This window comes from Manis pentadactyla, chromosome 13 (assembly GCF_030020395.1).
Source record: "Manis pentadactyla isolate mManPen7 chromosome 13, mManPen7.hap1, whole genome shotgun sequence".
In the NCBI taxonomy this organism is placed as follows: domain Eukaryota; kingdom Metazoa; phylum Chordata; class Mammalia; order Pholidota; family Manidae; genus Manis; species Manis pentadactyla.
Window position 1 is genome coordinate 73,940,846 of NC_080031.1, and position 18,910 is coordinate 73,959,755.

Here is an 18,910-nt window from a genome sequence, read left to right on the forward strand (position 1 = left end):
CGTGATGTAACTTAGAATATGGAATTTTGATGATATTTGTCCCGAACTTATTAAAGGTTGTTCTACTCCTTTCCTTCGGATAATTTTCAGGATCATCTTGGTATTTTGTCTATTTGTCTTTTTTCATTAGATCCTTTCATTAGTTACAATCAGGGACTGCTTTAAGTTTTAGATGAGCATTTACATTGTGTTTGCTAGCCATTATCGTTTTCATTCTGTGGATGCCAATTTTCAAGTTATTGCATTAACTTTACTATTTATTTAGTGAGCTTGTATCATATATTTTTGGTTAAATTAGCTCAGGTATGAGAGTTGGGCACATTGGTATATTTTACTTCCACTCTACTAACACATATTTTTTTCCTTTTCTTTATATCAGGGGAAAACACAAGCGCAATCCCCCACTACCACAAATTATGGAGTCAGGTTTCACACATTTGGGGAAATAACAAGGGTCAGCATATCAGGAGTGCAAATGGATGAGCCTTGCCTTGGGAAAACCACCTTTGTGATCATAGTATCTCTTCTGCTAGGTAAGTATTATCAACACACATTTGACAAATACATTTATTTACTCACTAAACCAAGAGGGATCTATAAACCATTTTGTAGAATTTGTGCTTTCACAAAGGTTATGAAACATCTTCAAAGGTTATCTCTAAAAATACACTATTGCCACTCTAATTAATCTCAATGGATTGGCAAAGATATTTATGAAAAACAAGGCATGAAGAGCCTTCAGCATCCCTGAAGGATGCAATTTGTAGTTCCCCTGAGATTTGTGAGAGATTAAATAAATCATTGCCCAACAGAAAGAGATACCAAAAGAAACAGAAAAGCCTGTGCATTTTATTTCCTGTCTCTTAGAGTCAAAGTCCCTTCAGCTCCAAGAAAGAACCCTCTGGGTTGTGCCTAATGAAAGAAATTGAAGGGTAATGGTATTACCTTTACAGCAGGGTGTCTTTGAGAAACACTATGTGCCGAGAGATACCCATGTCTCAGTCATCAGTATATCTGTGTTTAATCATTTCTCATTCCGTTACTGGATGATGTTTTGATTTTAGATCGTATTGGGAAAAAAAAGAATTTTTTCCAGTTATATTGAAAGGTTTTAGTATTTAGGTATATTTACAGTATTTATTTAATATTTTCCAAGGTTTATTGACTGTATTTAATACTGTGTCTTCTTACACTTTGATTATTTCACTTGGTTAATTAATAAGAACTCTGCAAGGTACAATCATATAAGGGTTGTATATATTTTAATTCAATAAACCAATTCATATCACTTTTTATAGCATTTTCATTACCCTTTGATCAATTGACTACAGGTCACTGAAGCATGTTAGCCAACACAGACAATGGCAGCACCTTCACAGAGTTCTTCCTGATGGATGTCTCAAGCTCCAGGTAGCTCCAAATCTTGCAAGGTCTGATATTCTTAATGATTTATCTGGGAGCTCTGGCTGGAAATCTTTTGACATTTACCATCATTGTTATAGATCCACATCTTCATTCCCCCATGTACTTTTTTATGGGCAATTTAGCCCTCATAGATTTTGGCTACATCTCAGTTACTGTTCCCAAATCCATCATGAATTCTCTAATGGGCAGTAAATTGATTTCTCTCAGAGAATGTGCTGCTCAGAATTTCCTATATATTTTCTTTGGATCTGCAGAGTTCTTTTTCCTTGTGGTTATGTCCTATGACCGCTACGTTGCCATTTGCCACCCTGTGCACTATGGGCTCACCATGACCCCACGTCTGTGCACACAGGTGGCAGGTGTCTCATGGGCCAGTGGGCTGGTCTATTCTGCTGTCCACACAGGGACCATGTTCAGTCATCCCTTCACAAAGTCCAATGTGATTCACTAGTTTTTCTGTGATGTGCCTCAAATTATGAACATAGCATCCAAGGTTGTGAAGTTTTCTGAGTTTGTGGCCCTCGCTGTAAGTTCTTTCCTCATGTTATTCTGCTTTGTCATCTTATTAACCTCATATGTTTACATCTTTTCAACCGTGCTCCAGATGCATTCTGTAGAAGCCCAGAGCAAAGTGCTGTCAACCTGCTCTCGCCAGATCGCTACATTAATTCTATTTATAGTTTCTGAATTGTTTGGTTGTTTTGGTCATATTTCCAACTCATCAAGTATTCAAACCCTCCTCACAGCTATGTTCTACCCCATGGTGCCCCCCTTATTTAACCCCATCATCTTTAGCCTGAGGAACAGGGAGATTAAATCTGCTCTGGACAGAATGTTTAAAAGAGCTTTCCAGTTTCACAGAAGAGTTATTGTCCCTTAACTGGACGTTAATGTTTCAATAATTAATGTAGAAATGTATACAAAACACATTTTTTGTGTACAAAAACATTACCATAAAAATGATGTTATTTGGTCATTTGATAAAGAAAAAGATGGCTCTATTAATAAGTTAGCAGTAGATAATTATGCAGTTAATAAAGAAAAATCTTGCTTACTATTACTTATATACCCTCTTTTTAGTTACTAATTATTTTGTGGTATGTAGTGGATATTTTGTGTTGTAGTAGCCCCATAGATTTGTAAGTTAATAACTCCTACAATGATAATTTATTTGCCATATGCACACATTGGTATGCACAAAGGTGAGAAAAAAATCAGATTTATTTTTCTGTAAAAATCACCCATATGTATAATTTTATACCAAAAATAATAATTTTTTCATCTAGCCTTTTTGTTTCCGTGTATTTCCACATTCTGTAGATAAACAGATATTCTGTCATTTTATTAGATAATTACAGAAAAGAATTCTCATATTAACAACTCCATCCATATGCATAAACATATAGTACATAAAATATATTGCAGATTGTCCATCCTTCTTAGGCTTAGCAAGATGAAAAAAGGTAATTTGTACACAGGGAATTTGAGAATATCTTGTAAACATGAGAAATATAGAGAAACATAAAATAATACTTGTCATATGAAACAAAGCATTGTGATAGTGTTTTAATGCTTAAAATATGTGTTAATCATTTATTGGACAAAAAAAATAAGAACATAGCAATTGCGGTTGAATTTAGTCATTGACATTCCTGAACATGGACCCTGGGTGGCATCTGGTGGATTGTCACAGGGCGTAGTCCTGGAGAGGCTAGTCTTGGTAGTAGGTTGCATATAAAACATTGCTTGACACACACTACATGATTCCTAATGATGCAAGAAGTAGTGGGATGTGGACAGCCAGTAGAACTCATGAGCCAGGTAAGGGGAAGGCAGGAGGGAAATAGGGTCAAGGCCTCACAGGAAACAAGGAGTCACATCCTGGGTATCTGGAGAATTCAGCCTGAAAAACAAACGGGTCTTCCTAGCAACAAGCCACTGACAGTTCTGTAAATTTCCTTTTCTTTGGTTTATAATCCCTAGACACTAAAGCCCCAGTGGCCTCCACTTTTGGAGCCCCTCCCATTTAGAGGGAGTCTCTTTCTTTCCTTCTCACTCATTAAAAACCTTGCTGATTATTCCATACTCTTATCTTCTGGCTTCATTATTCGTTGCCTCCAAGACATGATCCTGGGAAAAACAGCATCTCAGCCAGTAATGCAGTCATCAGAGAAAAAAATTGTTTTCAATCCCCTTAAAAATTTTCATGGAGTTGTTGTTTGTATAATGTTTATTTCAGTATTGAGTTAAATATTTTATTTGAGGAGAGGAGGGGAAATTGTATTCAGAAGAAATGGGCTTTTATGATTTCCATAATTTTCAGATATATGGATAACCTTGAACTAGCCTATAATTAAATCTTAAGTTGAACAAATTATGACATGTCATGATCTGAGGCCCTAATTGGGCAGACCAAAAACCAGGTGTCCTTCAAATATAGTTGCTAGATCAGTAAAATTCAATTTATATATGGCCATCTGTACGTGTTGTATGATCCACTCAAATAAATATTACAAAAACAAATATATATGTTTACCTCCGTTTCTTAAAACCCACCACAATTGTGAAATAGTATTCTCCACTTTCATGACATCTTCCCTCGCTGGACACAAAACACTGTAGAATCATGGCACATTTATGATTTTATCCTATGATCTTATTCAAAATCTGTCTACTCACATATTAATTAGAATTCTCACAATCATCTCAACATTAATTCTTCACTATCCATTAAGAGGCACAAAAACTTCAGAGTCCATTGTGCAGTTATAGATATTTTAAAATATTTATTCTGTGCCTATTAATTTCAAATGTATTACATAAGATTTATCATTAATGTTGACTTTTGCTGCTTTTTTAAACAACTTTCTTATAAATATGATAGGTTAGTAAATTGAACTTGTTTTACCCCATTTTTATGTTTCACAAATATCATTATTTATCATGTAACATATATATGTATGAATTTTTTTCCTATATGATATTGTTTCCATCATAATGAGGAAGTAATTTTAAGATGTCATTATCTCACCACTTACCCAGAAGCTATTTTGGGGATCTTGTGCTCTCCAAAGTTTTAACTATTTAAATCCCTTTACTTAAAGTTTAAAAATCCTAATTTAAAGTGTATCTGTAAAATACCTACTGCCAATCTAATTAATCTCAATGGATTGGCCAGAATTTCTATGGAAAACAAGACATTGAAGGTCTGCAGGTTTTCAAGAGCCTGTGATTAGTAGTTGTTCTGAAGCTTGTCAGAAATCCAAGCACAGCAATGCCCTCCAGAAAGAGATCAACAAGCCATTCAGAGAAGCTCAATGCACATTTCTTCATGTGGGTTACCATAAAAATACACCTGTAAGAAAGAATTCTTTGAAACACATTCAAGAGGAGGACTGAAGGGTCGTGATATTGGTCTGTACATCAGTGTGCCTTTGTGAGAGTAAATCAATGTAGTAAATTACATACAGCAGACATTTCATTCCATACAAGCATAGTTTGTACTTTCCATTATGGTTTCCAGTATTATCTTCTTAGTTTATCTTTTGGCTCCAGGGAGAGACTGGAAAACTTCACCATCTTCACAGAATTTCTCCTGATGAATATCTCAAGGTCCCAGGAACTCCAAGTCTTTCAAGTTCTGTTTTTCTTACTGACTTATGTGGGAACCTGACTAAAAATTAGATGGTCCCTATCTTCATTTCCCAGTGTAATTTCCTGTAGGTAATTTGTCCTAGTTAGGTTTTGGTACCATCTGAATTTGCAATCCCAAATACATCATGAATTCTCTAATTGGCAGTGAATTGATTTCTCTCACAACCTACAATGGCAAGACCTTCCTACTTATTTTTTGGAACCACAGAGTTCTTGCTCCTTGTTTTCATATCCTATGACTGCTCTGTTGCCATTTACCACCCTCAGCACTATGGCCTCACATGACCCAGTGACTGTGCACAGGTAATTGGTGTCCTATCTTATGCCACTCACAAATATTAACTCAAATTCATTAAATACTTAAATGGGTGACCTGAAACCATTCATGGAGGAAAAAAACAAAGTGGGAATTCATATTAGAAAGCATCACTGCAAAAACAACACAAAGAACAATCCAAGAAAGAAATGGACAAAGTATATAAAAGGCAATTTTCCAAAGGAGATATATAAATGGGCAACATGTACATGAAAAGATGCTATGTATCACTTAATAGAAGAGATGGAGATATAGTAATTAGGAAAATGAAAATCAAAGCTACACTAAGGTATCACCTCACTGTAGTTAGAATTACCATAATTAAAAAGATAATGGATAAATACTAGCATGGAAGTGAAAAAAGGGAACCATTGTACACTCAGCATTATTATAAATCATAGCAACCACTATGGAAACTAGCATAAATAATACTCAGAAAATCAAAAACATAAATACATGATCCAGCTATTTCATTTTTTGGAATATGTCCAACGGAAATGAAAACACTAAGTTGAAAAGTCATCTGCACCTGTCTATTCATAACATCATTAATTAGAAATTTCCAATTGTGGGTAAAATTTCGGTATTCCCGGGATCTCTAACCTGGCCTTAGTCTATCTTATATCAATAGGTGTTTCAAAGGGGTGGAGAGAAGTAGTCCTTCTCCATAACAGTAAGTGCTTATAAGGGATGGGGGAAGAGTGAGTGCGCACCTGGACTGGAGAAGTTGTATTTTATTCTTCCCAGCCAGGTCAGGGAGAGACACGAGCCAGTGGGAGTAGTGACTTCCTGTAAGCAATAAATGGGTTTCTCACACTTTGTTTTCCACTTGACTGATTTCAGTTCAAAAAATTTTATTTGCCATGGGTTGAGATCAAATATTTTTCCCCTGGAAGTAGTTGGCAGCATCTCTGAACCTGACATTTCTCTTCATGGATGTGACACTCAGGTGGGCTGCCCCTAGAGACGGTGAGAAGACCCGGAAACCCCCTGTGGATGGTGGGGAATCTCTGGTTGCTGCTGCTGTTGGGGCTGATGACTCACCCTTACCTCTGGCAGATGTGGAGGGTGTGGCTTCATACAGGGGATTCCGATTGGGAAGCCCCATTGGGAAATTGGTCTAGGGTACAGTACTTCCTAGATGGGTGGGACATTCTGCAGAATTGGGAAGGGTAGACACTCTGGAAGCTGTGGCATTAGCCCTCCATGAGATAGAAGACTGCTTAGAGGCCCTTAGTGCCCATGTAGCAGCCGGGATTGTGGGATGTTTGTTTCTTGAGGTAGTGGAAAGCTTATCGTGGAGAGAGACACACACCAGCATCACCTGGAAGAGCTGGGCAGCAACCTATCAGATGCCTTTAAGAAAGAGAGACAAGTCTTAAGAATATTGAGAAGTGAGATTGTGCTCCTGGAAGATATTTTAGCAGTGAGGGAGGAGGCAGCAAGAGAATCCAAGTTGCAGAAGGCCATGGGGTAGGGTGAGAAAGGAGTGGTGCCTTCAGCCCTGGAGATGGTACAGGAGATATCTGGGAGGATGGGGGCTGGGCCAGAGGGTGGGACTGTTGCTGAGGATACAGCCCAGGGCACCAGCCTCTACTGTATTAAAGGCCTGCCCAGTTGTAATTAAGAAAATAAAAATGCAACAACTGCAGGCTCCGTGGGGGAGGAACAGCCTCCTCCTCAGGTTGTGGAACTCTCCATACTCTCCCTATTCCCAGGATGACCTGGTGGGCATGAGTATCCAGTTTTGGATGAAGCCATCAGAACATCTGCCAACATGACTTTTGTGTCTTTGGGGTATGAAGGTGGAAGACATCATTATGTCTGGTTTTGAAATGGGTTTATTGGCTTCCCTGATGACTCACCCTTCTCTATGGCAGTGATTGCAAAGTGCCCATCACACACACGGAATCATGCATATCTGCATTGGCTCACAGCAGCCATCAGGAAGGTTTGGTCTAATAATGGTGATTTACCACAGTTACTTATTTGCCAGAAAATGCATGCAGAGCTCCAGAAGGTGTTAAGGAAGTAGGGCATGAATGATACCATCTGTAATATGGAGCCCCAGGGCCCTGGTGAGGAGTTGTTCACCATGAGAATGAGAAATGCTCCATACAGTTCCCCGATCTTTCTTTGTGTCCTTAGAAAGTATTCTTGCCCACTACATAGGGCAACCCGTAAGTGAGGCTACTCGTACCTTAGAAGATCTGGGGGAGGTTGAAACATCAGAGCATAGAAGGAAGTACAGGCTACAACTGAAAGGAGAGGTGAAAAGGCTCAGGTGAAGGTCTCAAGGACCCAGATGTGGGTTGATTTGATAAAGGCCAGGGTAGTATAAGAAAAACTTGTTGGGCAACCCAAGAGGATCTTGTTAGAACTGTAGCACCAATTAAAGTCAGAGGAGCTGTTCCAACTACTGAGGTCTAGGACCTGGAAGCCGGAGGCAAAGCCCCAGGTCCAGCCTGTGTCCCTGTGAGACTTCCTACGGGACAGTACTCAGGCCCTGCCTAGGCCCTCACCCCCACAAGATGACAACTGAAAATGGTGGTTCGAGTAAGGGGGGTTCAATGCCCCTATCTTGGGGGATGTGGTGGGGCCAAGAGGCCATATGTAGAATTAGCAGTTCATTGGTCCCCCACAAATGTACAATGTGTCCTGGCACTGGTGGACACAGGAGCTGAATGTTCTCTGATTTATGGCAAGCCAGAACATTTTCCTGGGACCTCTGCTATAATAGATGGCTATGGGGTAAGGCAGTTAGAGTCAAGAAAGCCTAAGTCCCACTGGTGATAGGGCATTTACTGCCAAAGGAGTACATTGTGCACATTTCTGCCATCCCTGAATATATTTTGAGGGTGGATACACTGCAAGGCCTGTGGCTACAGACCACAGCAGGTGAGTTCAGACCGAGGGTACATGTGGTAAAGGCAGTTCTGAGCAGCATGCTAAGCACCCACCTGCAGTTTTGCCTCTTCCTTGGTGGATGACAAATACTAATCAAGGTAAATTGCCTGGGGTACTGAAGGAAACTGGAGAAACTCTACAATAGCTGGAGAAGGTGAGCATCTTAAAGCCCACTCACTGTTCTTTTAATTCCCCAGTGTGGCCAGTGTAAAAGCCAGACAGCTCTTGGCTATGACCATAGGTTACAGGGAATTGAATAATGTCACACCCCCTTTGCATGCTGCTGACCCCTGTGTAGCATCCCTTATGGACACCCTCAGTAATGAACTAGGGACATATCGTTATGTTGTGGACCTTGCTAATGCTTTCTTCTTCATTGACATAGCACAGGAAAGTCAGGAACCTTTTTGCCTTCATTTTGAAAAGCCAGAAGTGGACATTCCTTGTCCTTCCAAAAGGGATACATCCATGGTCCCACCATTTGTCACTGACTTGTAGCCCAGGACTTGGCCATATGGAAGAAACCACACATAGTGAGGCTGTATCACTAAAGTGATGATATGCTCATGTTTGATACTCTGGCAGATTTAGAAGGGGCAGCTCCTAGACTATTGCAACATCTACAGGAGAAAGGTGGGCTGTGAACAGCATCCAGGTTCAGGGACCTGGTTTGTCTGTAAGTTCTTAGGAGTTGTCTTGTCACATAAAAGTAAAGTTATCCCAGAAACAGTCATAGGCAAGGTACAGGCTTTTCCTACCCCTACCATTGCGTCAGTATTGAAAGAACTTTTGTGTCTTTGGGGCTACTAGACAGTTTTTATGCCACACTTGTCAAAAATTCTGAAGCCCTTATAATGGTTAGTAAAAAAGAGCATCAGGTGGGACTGGAATGAAACATCTGCAGCTGCTTTTACTGCTGCTAAGCAAGCAGTCTAGGCCATACAGGCCTTGAGTGTAATGGACTCATCAACGCCCCATGAGGTAGATGTTCATGTAACTGAAGATGATTATGGATGGGGCATTTGGCAGGGGCTTGGATGGACCTGCCCACCTATTGGATTGTGTTCACCACTATGGAAAGGAGCAGAGTTCCTGTACACCTTGATAGAGAAGCAACTGGCTGCTGTGTCCCACACCTTGATGGCTATGGAGCCCAACACCAGAACAGCTCTGACCAAAGCCATAACCACCTACCCCATCATGGGGTGGGTGCAAGAATGAACACAATGGCCACAGAGCAGCGTGGCTCTGGTGCCTACACTGGCAAATTGGAAGCATATTTACAGCACTTTAGTGCCCTCTGTACTAGCCCCTTCAGTGGAGAACAATGCTTATTGTGGCCAGTCACATATGCCAGTGGAAAGTAGGAAGAACTTGCTTTGGAGCTATTGGTAGCCAACAGTCCTTACCAGGAGGGAAAGCCCCTATATCTGAAGATGCTTGGTATACATATGGCTCCAGTTGTAGGTAGCACCCCACGTGGAGGGCTGTGGCTTTCCCTTATAATATTGAGACGATATGGATGAAGGATGGAGAGGGGAAGAGCAGTCAACTGGCTGAGTTGTGGGCAGTGCAGCTTGTGATCACCCAGGAGTCCTCACCTATAGTTGTTTACACTGACAGCTTGGCCATCTATTGGGGTTTGACACTGTGGCTACAAACATGGTACCATACCAACTGGATGGGTGGTCACTGGACTCTCCCACAGGGAGGGGTGTGAAGGTCTTGTATACTAGGCCAGAATGAGATCCCATGCCTGCCAATGTCCTGTTACAGGACTACTCTTATGCATGCCATGCATTCATCCTCTCTGATGGACAATATTATCCTATGCTGGTGTTATTAAAACATGTATTTTATCCCTCTTAAGGTTATTTTATTCTATAGTCATTATTACTAGGTCCCCCACCACGTTGTTGAGTTTGTACAGAGCTCTCTACCAGTTCAACTGCTGGCCTCCTGTGAAATGGGTGAGCTATGGAATTAATCTGCATAGGACTTTGAACCTAGCAGGGTCCTCCAAACTGGAGGTTATCATGATTTTATTGCTTTTATTGTATGTTATCAATCAGGTTGTGATGATCCAGTTCTGTCACACCAGAGCCATTGTGGAAGATAGGGAGCAGATTGTGAGACAAGATTTCTGGAGGGGTGGGCTGTGGGTAGAATTGCAATGTTTCCAGGGTCTCTCACCTGGCCTTAGTCCATCTCCGTATCAATAGGTGTTTCCAAGGGGTGGAGGGAAGTAGTCCATCTCCATATCAGTAGGCCTGTACAAGGGGTGTGGGAAGACTGGGCACATGGGCCAGAGAGGGGTTTTTTGGCTTCCTCCAAGCCAGGATCAGGAGAGACATGGGCAAGTGAGAGTAGTGACTTGCTGTAAGCAATAAAAGGGTTTCTCCCACTTTGTTTTTCCTTTGACTGATTTGGATTCAAAAGTTTATCTGCCCCCAGTGGGGAACACATTTCCCTCCAGAGTTAACACCAAGATATAGAAGCAACCAAAGTGTCCATCAATAGATAAATGGATAAATAACTTGTGATATAAATATACAATGTAATGTTATTCAGCCATAAAAATGTAGCAAACCCTGCCTTTTGTGGAAACATAGATAGATTTTGAGGTTATTATGTTAAATGAAATACGTCAGAGAAAGAAAAATGCTGCATGATTTCACTTATGTATGGAAACTACACACAGAAACACACACACATTCATATAAACGTGGGGAATTGTGGAAAGGGGATTTAGAGGAAGGTGTTCAAAGGACCAAACCTCTAGGTATAAGAAAAATAAATAGTAGGAATAATGTATGACATGATGACTACACTACTGTATGATACATACAAAACAAGAGAGTAGATTGTAAGAGTTCTCATCACAAAGAGAATTTATTTTTTTCTTTTCCCTGTATTGTATCTATATGAGATAATATATGTTACCATATATAATATATACAGCAATCATTTAACAATATATATATAAATCAAATGATTATGTTGCATAATTTAAACTCAGTTAAGTATGACAATTGGTATCTCTTTAAACAAAAAAAATGGGAAAAAATATCTCACATTCTATGAAAACCTTGTTCAGGGATCCCCACTTTTGTGAAGCCCAAAACATCCTGTACCAAGTGTGAGGGCTCCTGCTACCATGGAATTGACCTCTTATCACTACTCAATAAGTTTTGCAGGATTCCTTGTGGGCTTTCCTCTATATCAACATTAGGAGTGGTGAAGTAGAGACTTCAATATTTAAACTTTCTTGTCCTTGGAGATTCCTCTTTCCACTATGCTTTTCTCTTGGAAGACAGTTGCTAGTTAGAATGGTCAAAATATTGGCAAGTTGGATTTTTCCCTAAAAACTTCTTCTATACATAGTATCTGAGGTATACTAACATTATTAGCCACATTCCATTTATGTCAGGATCCATTCCAAGCAAATTCCGCTAGTGCCTGGAGCTGCTGTGGAAATGAGATTTTGAAGGGAAATTATGTTCTCTGCTGTTCCCTGCAGAATCCAGAGGCTCTGCTCTTGCACTGAGGGCCTTTAATGTGGAACTGGCTTAGGCTGGTTAAGGACTCGGTCTCTGAGAAAACAATTGGACTGATGTGAATGCAATTTTGGGAAAAAACTGTGGATGGATATATACTGTGCTCTCCACTGCCTCAGCCTGTGGCCATTGAACTGTGGAAGGCTGTTAAAAGACATAACCTGACTAAAAGATGAAAATAATTGATTAAAGAGAAAAAATTTGGATGACAGAGCATAGTGTAATATCCAGGAACTATAAAATTATGCTGAAAACACGCAGTTATTTTCTTTATTTAACACTGGAAGTACTGGGTGTAAAGGACCTTCATGCAGATCATGTTGCAAGTCATATTGGAAAAGCACAAGGCATTGTCACCTGCTTGAGAGCAATGCACTATCATGGTAGCAGAAGGAGGGTGCTCCTTCCCATGGATGTTTGTATGCTGCATGGTGTTTCACAAGAGGATTTTCTATGGAAGAAACAAGATAAAAATGTGAGAGATGTGATCTATGATGTTGCCAGCCAGGCCCACTTGCACCTAAACCATGCTAGGTCCTTCCACAAAAGTGTTCCTATGAAAGCATTTCCTGCTTTTCTTCAGGCAGTTGCCCTAGAAGACCATTTAAAGAATATTCAACAAGTGGATTTTGACATATTCCACCCATCTTTACAGCAGAAGAATATATTACTTCCATTATTTTTGTATATTCAGTCATGGAGAAAAAGATATTAAAATAATTTCATGGCACTGATAAAAAAAAGAAAATGGTCAAAAAGTCAGTGACGAATATAGCATTAAAAATGACAACAAAGATAGATACATCTTTATGTGGTAAACACCATAATTATGTCAGTCAACAAAAATTTCCAGACTGGGAGAGAAAGGGATTACATAATCAAATAATGAAAAAGCATCCTGTCAAGAAGGATTTCCATAAACAGCAGAGCTGTAGTTTAGAAATGAATGAAAGGTAAAGACATTCCCAAACAAAAGCTGATAATGTTCATCACCACTACACCTGCCTTGCAAGAAATGCTGAAGGGAGTTCTCTGAGTTGAAGTAAAATGAATAGAATTATGATAAAATAAGAAGATAGGGTAAAATTCACTGGTAATGGCTAAAATATATTCAAAGAGAGATTCTCTATTGCAGTAAAGATGCTACTTAAAACTTACGTTTACATCTCTTGGTCAAAAGTTAAAAACAAAACCAATAAATGTAACCATAATAAAAAAATCTGTTGGATACAAAATGTTTTTAAGCATATAAATATTATAACATCCATTACATTATACACGAGAGGCAGGAGAAGTAAAAGCACAATGATCAGAGGAGTCATAAAAAGATGGTGGTGTGAGAAGTGCAGAAACCTTCTCCCAAAATCACACATAAATATAGCAAACACAACTAATCCTGAAAGACTGAAGAACAGACAGCCTACATCTAGTGAAAAGAGAAGACCTCACAGAAAAGGGGATAGTAGCAAAGCTGTGATCCAGTGGCACCCATGTGCTCCCACTATCTCAGCCCAAAAGCTGGGAAAAGAGGACTGGAGCAGGGAAAGGGTAGAAGCCCAGGACTGCTGAACACTCAGCCCTGGAGATCTTCTCCAGGAGCACAAACACACATGACATGGTGCTCTGAAGGCTAGTGGGGTTGGAAATCTAAGACAGAAAGAGTACTCAGAAATACTGAGATTCCAGCTCCTTGTGGAGAACAGTAATGCACTACTGGCTGCCCTGGGACAAAAGAAAGGTGGGCACTTTGAAAGACTGCCCAGCAGCAAGAGGGGCACGAAAGGGGCAAAGATTACACAGAGTCCAGTGCTCAGGAGAAAGGACATGTGGAGAAAATCTTCCTGACACTCTCAGATCAGAAGGTTGAGAACTCTTAGAAGCTTCAGATATTCCATCCCCCTGGTTGGCAATGCAGCTGTGATGCACCCCACTGCAGCACACAGCCTGCTGTTCTTTCCTCCCAGCAAGCACCAGTCCTGCGCATCTGCTGCCTATGCCATTGCACATGGCCAGTGGGAGGGTGGCCCTGCCTATGGCAGCTACAGGGGCATAGCACAGACGCTTTTCCCAGCATGCTCAGCCCATAAGACCTGGCAGTTGGAGACAGGTGTTACAGCCGGAAGTTAGGAAAGAGCTTTCCACTGCCAGCAGGGTAGCAGTATCACCTCACCTGCGACCCCTGCCATTGCGGCAGGTGTTCAGCACCTCCAGTGAGTAGAGCTTCTGGACACTAGAGGGTGCCTCCTACAAAAATCTATTATCCCTTAAGAAACACTAAAAAGAAAATGAAGAGACAGAGAAATTTGATTCAAACAAAATTTCAAGAACAACAGAAAGAAGGCTTAGTGAAACTGAATTCACCAATCTTCTTGATAAATATTGAAAAATAAAAGTCATAAACATACCCATAGAGCCAAAGAAAAATATTCAAGATTTTGGGGAGGATTTCCACAAAGAGATAGAAACTTTGAGAAATACAGTAACTGAAATGAAATGTAAAATGGAGGGACGTAAAAGTACATTAGGTGAGGTAGAGGAGATGTTAAACGAAACAGAAATTAGAAAACAGGAAAACAAAGAAGTTAAGGAACATAGAGAAGAAAGGATCTCTTGGAATGAAAGAACAATAAGAAAGCTGTGAGACCAACCCAAACAGAACAATATTTGAATTTTAGGGTTACCAGAAGAAGAAGAGATTAAAAGGGATAGAAAGTCTCTTTGAGGAAATAATTGCTGAAAACTTCTCCAATCTAGGGAAGGAAATACTCTCTCAGGTCATGGAAGTGCAGAGATCTCCCAACACAAGGGACCCTAGGAAGACAACACCAGACATGTAATAATTAAAATAGTAAAGATCAAGGACAAGGACAGTACTGAAAACAGTCAGAGAGACAGAAAGATCACTTATAAAAAGAAACCTAATCAGGTTGCCAGCATACTTCTAAGCAGAAACTTTACAGACCAGAAGGGAGTTGTGAGATATATTTAATGCAATGAAACAGAAGGGCCTTCAACCAAGAATATTCTACCCAGAATGATTATAATTTAAATTGCAAGGAGGGATTAAACAATTTTACAGATATTCAAAAGTTGAGGGAATTTAACACCCACAAACTCTGTACATTGTATCTTAAAGGGACTTCACAAGATGGAAATGCTCATAAGGGTAAACAGCAGTCACGAGAGAAAATAAAGCCACAGTAAAGGAAGTAGACCAATTAATTACTAAACAAATACAAATTTAAATCAACTACTTGCAAATTTAGTCAAGGGATACACAAAGTATACAGAATATAACACCTGATTTAGAAAGAGTAGAGAAGAAAGAAAAATAAGGGGAAAAATTGTCTTTGAAATACCATAACAAGTGAGTTAAAACAGACTGTTTGATAGTAAGGAAGCTGCCACTGAACCATTGGTAACCACAGATATGAAGCCTACAATGGCAATAGGTACATATCTATTAATAATCACCCTAACAATGTAAAGGATTGAATGCAACCATCAAAAGATGAAGAATTAAAGAATGGATAAAAACAAGACTTGTCTATAAGCTTCCTAAAAGAGGCTCACTTCAAACCCAAGACATAGACAGAATAAAATTGAAGGCATGGAAAAAGTTCATGCAAATAATAGGAAGAAAAAAATCAGGAGAAGCAGTATTTACATCAGACAAAATAGATTTCAAAACAAGGTAACAAGAGACAAAGAAGGACTTTCCATAATGATAAAGTGGTCAGTCCAACAAGAGGATATAATCATTATAAATACCTATTCATCCAAAAGAGAAGCACCTGAATATGTAAAACAAATACAGAATTAAAGGGGGATATGGAATGCAATACATTCGTTTTAGGAGACTTCACCAAACCACACATTCCAAATGATAGATCAACCAGACAGAAAATAAATAAGGAAACAGAGGCACTGAACCATGCATTAGAACAGATGGACCTAACACACATCTACAGAAGAGTTGACTCAAAAGCATTAGGATACACATTCTTCTCAAATGTACATGGAATTTTTCCAGAATAGATGAGATACTAGGTCAAAAACTAGCCTCAGCAGATAAAAAAAGGTTGAAACTGTGCCAACCAGCTACTCAGACCACAAAGGTATGAAACTTGAAACAAATTATGCAAAGAAAATAAAAAAGCCCACAAACACATGGAGGCTTAACCACATGCTCCTAAATGATCAATGGATCAGTGACCAAATAAATACATAGGTCAAGCAATACAGGGAGACAAATAAAAACAACTCAATAACCCAAAACCTGTGCGATGCAATGAAGGAAGTTCTAAGAAGAAAATATATTGCAATATAGTTTAACCCCAAGAAGGAAGAATACCAAAAGAAAAGTCTAAACTCACAATTAATGAAACTAGAAAAAGAAGAACAAATGAGGCCAAACTAAATAGGAGGGTTGACATAATAAAGATAGAGCAGAAATAAATAAAATTGAAAAGAATAAAACAACAGAAAGAATCAATGAAACCAGGAGTTTGTTCTTTGGGGAACTAAACAATAGATAAGCCCCAACTCAGACTTATCAAGAAAAAAAGAGAGTGTACACACATAAAAATAATCAGAAATGAGAAAGGAAGAAATCAATACAGACACCCCAGAAATACAAAAAGTTATTAGTGAATACTATGAAAACTTTTATGCTAACAAATTGGATAACCTAGAAGAAATAGACAACTGTGTAGCAAAATACAACCTTCCAAGACTGACCCAGGAAGAAGCAGAAAATCCAAACAGAACAACCAGCAATTAAATCAAATTTCTAATTTAAAAAACTACCTAAGAACAAAATCCTTGGTCCAGATGGCTTCACCACTGAATTTTATCATACATTCAGAGAACACCTAATACCCATCCTCAAAGTTTTACAATAAAGTAGAAGAGGAGGAAATACTTCCAAACTCATTCCAGGAGGCCAGCATCTAATATCAAACTAAGCAAAGACACCACAAAAAGAAAACTACAAACCAATATCCCTGGTGAAGATATATGTAAAAATACACAACAAAATATTAGCAAACTGAATTCAAAAATACACTAAAAAGATTATCATGATCAAGTGATAGTTATTCCAAGGATGCAAGGATAGTCCAATATTTGAAAACCCATCAATATCATACACAACATCAACAAAAAGGACAAAAATCAAATGATCATCTCAATAGATGCTAGAAAAGCATTTGACAAAATTCAACATCCATTTATGACAAAAACTGTCAACAAAAAGGTTATAGAGAGCAAATACCTCAACATAGTAAATACTATATATGACAAATGCACAGCCAACATCATACTTAACAGTGAAAAGCTGAAAGCTTTTCCACTAAGATCGGGAACAAGACAAGGATGCTCACTCTCACCACTTTTATTCAACAGAATACTTGGGATATTTGCCATGGCAATCAGACAACACAATGAGATAAAAGGCATCCATATTGGAAAGGAAGAGGTTAAACTGTCAAAGTTTGCAGATGACATGGTAATTTACATAAAATACACTAAGGAATCCACCAAAAAACTACTAGAAGTAATTACTAAATTCAGCAAAGTTTCAGGATACAAAATCTATACACAGAAATCTGTAGCATTCCTATATAATAATGATGAACTAGCAGAAAGAGAAATCAGGAAAATATTTCTATTTACAATTGCATCAACAAGAATAAACTACCTAAGAATAAACCTAATCAAGGAGTTTAAAAAACTATACCCTGAAAACTACAAGACACTCATGAGAGAAATTAAAGAAGCACCAGAAAATGGAAATATATCTCAAGCTTATGGATAGGAATAATTAATATTGTCAAAATGGTCATTCTGACTAAATTAATCTACAGATACAATGTAATCCCTATAAAAATACCAACAGCATTCTTCAACGAACAAGAACTAATAGTTCTAAAATTCATGTTGAACTACAAAAGACCCTGATAGCAAAAGCAGTCCTGACAAGGAAGGAAAAAGGTGGGGGGATTATGCTTCCTGACCTCAAGTTCTACTACAAAGCCACAGTAACCAAAACAATTTGATACTGGCACAAGAACAGATCCAATGATCAATGGAATAGAACAGAGTCCAGCCATAAACTCACACATATATTACCAATTAATATACGATAAAGGAGCCATGGATATACAATGGGGAAATTGAGAGCCTCTTAAACAAATGTTGTTAGCAATACTAGACAGCTTCATGTAAGAGAATGAAACTCGATTATTTTCTATGCACAAATGTTAACTTGAAATGGATCAAAGTCATGAATGTAAGTAATGATACTGTAAAGCTCTTAGAAGAAAACATAGGTAAAATTCTCTTGAATATAAACATGAGCAACTTTTTCCTGGACACATCTCCTCAGGAAAGGGAATCTAAAGCAAAAATGAACAAATGGAACTACATCAAACTACAAAGCTTCTGTACAGCAAAGGACACCATCAGTAGAACAAAAAGGCATCTCACAGTATGGGAGAATATATTAATAAATTATTCACCTGAGAAGGGGTGTTAAAAATTATATAAAGAACTCATATGCCTTAAAAAGCAAAAAACAATTAATAAATGGTTGGTGGACTAGAAAAGACACTTCCAAAGAAGAAATACAAATGGTCAACAAGCACCAGTTAGAATGGCCACAATCCAAAAGACAAGAAATAACAAATGCCGTTGAGGATGCAGAGAAATGGGGATCATCCTACACTGTTGGTGGCAATGTAAATTGGTGAAACCATTGTGGAAAGCAGTATAGATATATAATATATAATATATAATATATAATATATAATATATAATATATAATATATAATATATAATATATAATATATAATATATAATATATAATATATAATATATAATATATAATATATAATATATAATATATAATATATAATATATAATATAGATAGTTTTTTGATCACTAATTCTATTTCATTGCCAGTAACTGGTCTGTTCAGTTTTTGTTTCTTCCTGGATCAGTTTTGGAAGTTGGTGTTTTTCTTGAAAGATGTCCATTTCTTCTAGATTG

The 18,910-nt window shown here is 38.4% G+C and overlaps 1 non-coding gene and 1 pseudogene across 1 annotated transcript; one reads left to right on the forward strand and one right to left on the reverse strand.

Annotated features, from left to right (window-relative positions):
* Nucleotides 1-376: 376 nt before the first annotated feature.
* Nucleotides 377-541, reverse strand: LOC118933432 (U1 spliceosomal RNA). The gene has a single exon (XR_005033113.2). It is a non-coding gene; the product is annotated as a U1 spliceosomal RNA (small nuclear RNA).
* Nucleotides 542-11,803: 11,262 nt separating this feature from the next.
* On the forward strand, nt 11,804-12,607 carry LOC130680344 (NADH dehydrogenase (ubiquinone) complex I, assembly factor 6-like; annotated as a pseudogene).
* Nucleotides 12,608-18,910: the final 6,303 nt, after the last annotated feature.